Raw genomic sequence first — 6,000 nt, 5'->3', positions numbered from 1 at the left:
AGGCCCTTTCTAAGTATTGCCCCTAATTTCGCGACCAACCCCGGCAATATGCACATCATTGGAAAGAGCGTAATTTCCCAAACAAAAAACCCAAGTAACATTTTTCGATGGGGCCCACCTGGGGCCCACGGGACCCAATTGAAATTTGGGGCCCAATGGGGCGGCCCCTACGATTTTCTTCAAAATTTGCACAGACACTCTCCTGGGCCCCCTCTTCAATCTGGCTGAAGAAACCTACCGGGGAATCCAAAGGAAGGGGCCCAAAGAGGGCCCCAAAGAGGCCCTTTCTAAGTATTGCCCCTAATTTCGCGACCAACCCCGGCAATATGCACAACATTGGAAAGAGCGTAATTTCCCAAACAAAAAACCCAAGTAACATTTTTCGGTGGGGCCCACCTGGGGCCCACGGGACCCAATTGAAATTTGGGGCCCAATGGGGCGGCCCCTACGATTTTCTTCAAAATTTGCACAGACACTCTCCTGGGCCCCCTCTTCAATCTGGCTGAAGAAACCTACCGGGGAATCCAAAGGAAGGGGCCCAAAGAGGGCCCCAAAGAGGCCCTTTCTAAGTATTGCCCCTAATTTCGCGACCAACCCCGGCAATATGCACATCATTGGAAAGAGCGTAATTTCCCAAACAAAAAACCCAAGTAACATTTTTCGATGGGGCCCACCTGGGGCCCACGGGACCCAATTGAAATTTGGGGCCCAATGGGGCGGCCCCTACGATTTTCTTCAAAATTTGCACAGACACTCTCCTGGGCCCCCTCTTCAATCTGGCTGAAGAAACCTACCGGGGAATCCAAAGGAAGGGGCCCAAAGAGGGCCCCAAAGAGGCCCTTTCTAAGTATTGCCCCTAATTTCGCGACCAACCCCGGCAATATGCACATCATTGGAAAGAGCGTAATTTCCCAAACAAAAAACACAAGTAACATTTTTCGATGGGGCCCACCTGGGGCCCACGGGACCCAATTGAAATTTGGGGCCCAATGGGGCGGCCCCTACGATTTTCTTCAAAATTTGCACAGACACTCTCCTGGGCCCCCTCTTCAATCTGGCTGAAGAAACCTACCGGGGAATCCAAAGGAAGGGGCCCAAAGAGGGCCCCAAAGAGGCCCTTTATAAGTATTGCCCCTAATTTCGCGACCAACCCCGGCAATATGCACATCATTGGAAAGAGCGTAATTTCCCAAACAAATCACCCAAGTAACATTTTTCGATGGGGCCCACCTGGGGCCCACGGGACCCAATTGAAATTTGGGGCCCAATGGGGCGGCCACTACGATTTTCTTCAAAATTTGCACAGACCCTCTCCTGGGCCCCCTCTTCAATCTGGCTGAAGAAACCTACCGGGTAATCCAAAGGAAGGGGCCCAAAGAGGGCCCCAAAGAGGCCCTTTCTAAGTATTGCCCCTAATTTCGCGACCAACCCCGGCAATATGCACATCATTGGAAAGAGCGTAATTTCCCAAACAAAAAACCCAAGTAACATTTTTCGGTGGGGCCCACCTGGGGCCCACGGGACCCAATTGAAATTTGGGGCCCAATGGGGCGGCCCCTACGATTTTCTTCAAAATTTGCACAGACACTCTCCTGGGCCCCCTCTTCAATCTGGCTGAAGAAACCTACCGGGGAACCCAAAGGAAGGGGCCCAAAGAGGGCCCCAAAGAGGCCCTTTTTAAGTATTGCCCCTAATTTCGCGACCAACCCCGGCAATATGCACATCATTGGAAAGAGCGTAATTTCCCAAACAAAAAAAAAACCCAAGTAACATTTTTCGATGGGGCCCACCTGGGGCCCACGGGACCCAATTGAAATTTGGGGCCCAGTGGGGCGGCCCCTACGATTTTCTTCAAAATTTGCACAGACACTCTCCTGGGCCCCCTCTTCAATCTGGCTGAAGAAACCTACCGGGGAATCCAAAGGAAGGGGCCCAAAGAGGGCCCCAAAGAGGCCCTTTCTAAGTATTGCCCCTAATTTCGCGACCAACCCCGGCAATATGCACATCATTGGAAAGAGCGTAATTTCCCAAACAAAAAACCCAAGTAACATTTTTCGGTGGGGCCCACCTGGGGCCCACGGGACCCAATTGAAATTTGGGGCCCAATGGGGCGGCCCCTACGATTTTCTTCAAAATTTGCACAGACACTCTCCTGGGCCCCCTCTTCAATCTGGCTGAAGAAACCTACCGGGGAATCCAAAGGAAGGGGCCCAAAGAGAGCCCCAAAGAGGCCCTTTCTAAGTATTGCCCCTAATTTCGCGACCAACCCCGGCAATATGCACATCATTGGAAAGAGCGTAATTTCCCAAACAAAAAACCCAAGTAACATTTTTCGATGGGGCCCACCTGGGGCCCACGGGACCCAATTGAAATTTGGGGCCCAATGGGGCGGCCCCTACGATTTTCTTCAAAATTTGCACAGACACTCTCCTGGGCCCCCTCTTCAATCTGGCTGAAGAAACCTACCGGGGAATCCAAAGGAAGGGGCCCAAAGAGGGCCCCAAAGAGGCCCTTTCTAAGTATTGCCCCTAATTTCGCGACCAACCCCGGCAATATGCACATCATTGGAAAGAGCGTAATTTCCCAAACAAAAAACCCAAGTAACATTTTTCGATGGGGCCCACCTGGGGCCCACGGGACCCAATTGAAATTTGGGGCCCAATGGGGCGGCCCCTACGATTTTCTTCAAAATTTGCACAGACACTCTCCTGGGCCCCCTCTTCAATCTGGCTGAAGAAACCTACCGGGGAATCCAAAGGAAGGGGCCCAAAGAGGGCCCCAAAGAGGCCCTTTCTAAGTATTGCCCCTAATTTCGCGACCAACCCCGGCAATATGCACATCATTGGAAATAGCGTAATTTCCCAAACAAAAAACCCAAGTAACATTTTTCGATGGGGCCCACCTGGGGCCCACGGGACCCAATTGAAATTTGGGGCCCAATGGGGCGGCCCCTACGATTTTCTTCAAAATTTGCACAGACACTCTCCTGGGCCCCCTCTTCAATCTGGCTGAAGAAACCTACCGGGGAATCCAAAGGAAGGGGCCCAAACAGGGCCCCAAAGAGTCCCTTTCTAAGTATTGCCCCTAATTTCGCGACCAACCCCGGCAATATGCACATCATTGGAAAAAGCGTAATTTCCCAAACAAAAAACCCAAGTAACATTTTTCGATGGGGCCCACCTGGGGCCCACGGGACCCAATTGAAATTTGGGGCCCAATGGGGCGGCCCCTACGATTTTCTTCAAAATTTGCACAGACACTCTCCTGGGCCCCCTCTTCAATCTGGCTGAAGAAACCTACCGGGGAATCCAAAGGAAGGGGCCCAAAGAGGGCCCCAAAGAGGCCCTTTCTAAGTATTGCCCCTAAGTTCGCGACCAACCCCGGCAATATGCACATCATTGGAAAGAGCGTAATTTCCCAAACAAAAAACCCAAGTAACATTTTTCGATGGGGCCCACCTGGGGCCCACGGGACCCAATTGAAATTTGGGGCCCAATGGGGCGGCCCCTACGATTTTCTTCAAAATTTGCACAGACACTCTCCTGGGCCCCCTCTTCAATCTGGCTGAAGAAACCTACCGGGGAATCCAAAGGAAGGGGCCCAAAGAGAGCCCCAAAGAGGCCCTTTCTAAGTATTGCCCCTAATTTCGCGACCAACCCCGGCAATATGCACATCATTGGAAAGAGCGTAATTTCCCAAACAAAAAACCCAAGTAACATTTTTCGATGGGGCCCACCTGGGGCCCACGGGACCCAATTGAAATTTGGGGCCCAATGGGGCGGCCCCTACGATTTTCTTCAAAATTTGCACAGACACTCTCCTGGGCCCCCTCTTCAATCTGGCTGAAGAAACCTACCGGGGAATCCAAAGGAAGGGGCCCAAGGGGCCCAAACAGGGCCCCAAAGAGTCCCTTTCTAAGTATTGCCCCTAATTTCGCGACCAACCCCGGCAATATGCACATCATTGGAAAGAGCATAATTTCCCAAACAAAAAACCCAAGTAACATTTTTCGATGGGGCCCACCTGGGGCCCACGGGACCCAATTGAAATTTGGGGCCCAATGGGGCTGTAGGGATCATCTATGCGATTTGTCATTTCATGTTGTCATTTTCATTTATGTCACCGCTTTATCAATCAATCTGTTACCTCTTGTCAATTGCGCGTCAAGTTTGTTTGTCATTTGTAAACCGGCCTGCCGCTGGCCTCAACCTTCCTGCTAACCGCTGTGCCATACGCTATAGAACGTGTCGTGCAAAGGTCACGGCGGCACCCCTGAGGCGGCCGCTGCCCGTACGTTTAGGAGCCCATTGTCGTGACGTCATGACTGTGGACAAAGGTCGCGGTAGGGGCTCTCCCGGCAGCCGGACGGTGACTCATACGTTAAGCTTGTCTCTCGCCGCGCCTGCGGGCATATTGGTAGTACTAGGGACGGCCAGCATGTGACCGCGGTTTTCGGCGACATTGTCAATTCGTTTCTCGACTCTGCTGTTCGCTACAAGACAAATACACATAGAAAACGGCTCGGGCATTTGGAGAAGAGCGGCTACTCTGAGGCGAGGGAAGAACACGGAGATTCACACAAACGACCTGACTAGGTTGCACCGGCCACAGTCGACCGAGGTGGGCTTCCGCGCCCTTAAAGACGCCTCTGACTGGCCATTGCGCTGACACCCTGGTCGGACCACGGTCATTGATCGGACCCTGCCACTGGTTCGTGCTCAGGCTGCCTTAGCGGGTAGACCTGCTCGACCAGACGCCCCACTGGTGGGCGAGTGCTCGGTTCCGACTTTCACCGCCGGTCCAACAGCGTTCTGCTGGTTCCCGCCGATCCGGTTACGACACCGCAAGTGCCGTACCGACTCGGGCGTCCCAGGTGGGCGTAACGGTTACCACACCAGTTCGCGACCCCCAGGCTCTGTCAGCCGTCGTACGGCTCTCGGACGGACACTCTAATAGATCAGCCACAGATCAATAGGTTGTCACAGACCGTCCGTCCAGCCAAGCGCTACCCACAGCGCAGTACGACAATTGGTGACCCCGACGTGATCTCCGTTGTTCGACCTTAGCCTCTCGTCATGCCGGCGGACAGCGCACAGTCCGGCGCCGCAGCTCAAGACCCAGCCAACGTTCCAGCTTCAGCCTCCGAGTCAACTCATCGGCCCATGGCTAGCTTCCGGCTACCACCATACTCTCCGGAAGAGCCCGACCTGTGGCTACTGCAGGTGCAGTGCGCTTTCGACGTCAGCGGGGTCGACTCCGACGAGCTGAGGTTTAAGCTCCTCGTCGCAAACCTCCCCGCCAACATCGCCGTCCAGGTCAAGGACGTCATCCGGTCATCTCGGTCCTTTGACGTGCTGTGTGCGGCGCTCCAAGCCCGCCTGGCACAGTCACGCGCCGACCGACTACAAGCCCTGCTCGGCCGCCAACAGCTCGGCGATCAGAAGCCGACGGCGCTGTTGCGTTCAATGCGCAACGAGCTAGCCGCAGCCGGGGACGCCCCGGTTGATACGGAGCTCTTCCGTACCCTATTTCAACAACGGCTACCGCAGCCCGTCCGTGCTGCCCTCGCCCTCCTGCCAGCCGACAGCACGCTTGACGCACTGGCAGAAGCGGCCGACCGGTATCTGGAAGCTAGCGGACCCGACCCACGGCTATCAGCGATCGCGGCACAGCCGTACACACAGCCGGCACCGCCCATCGCTGCTGCAGTGACAGCCCCAGCGCCAGCTGCAACCCCTGCGCTGGACACCGTCATCGCCTCCCTGGTCGCTAAGATGGAGCGCCTGGAGGCCAGCAACCGACGACTCGAGGACGCCGTGCGGCGCGACCGCAGCCGTTCCCGGCCGCGCCAAGCGTCTCGCCAGTCACGCCGCCCGTCACCGGCTCGTCCTTCAACGCCGCCGCACGACGACACGCTGTGTTGGTACCACCAGCGATTCGGCGCCCAAGCGCGCCGATGCAAGTTGCCGTGCTCCTGGATCGCCTCGGAAAACTGAGGCG

The sequence above is a fragment of the Amphibalanus amphitrite genome, unplaced genomic scaffold (genome assembly GCF_019059575.1).
Source record: "Amphibalanus amphitrite isolate SeventyFive unplaced genomic scaffold, NRLGWU_Aamphi_draft 000939F_arrow, whole genome shotgun sequence".
Lineage (NCBI taxonomy): Eukaryota > Metazoa > Arthropoda > Thecostraca > Balanomorpha > Balanidae > Amphibalanus > Amphibalanus amphitrite.
This window is presented reverse-complemented; position numbering follows the sequence as displayed.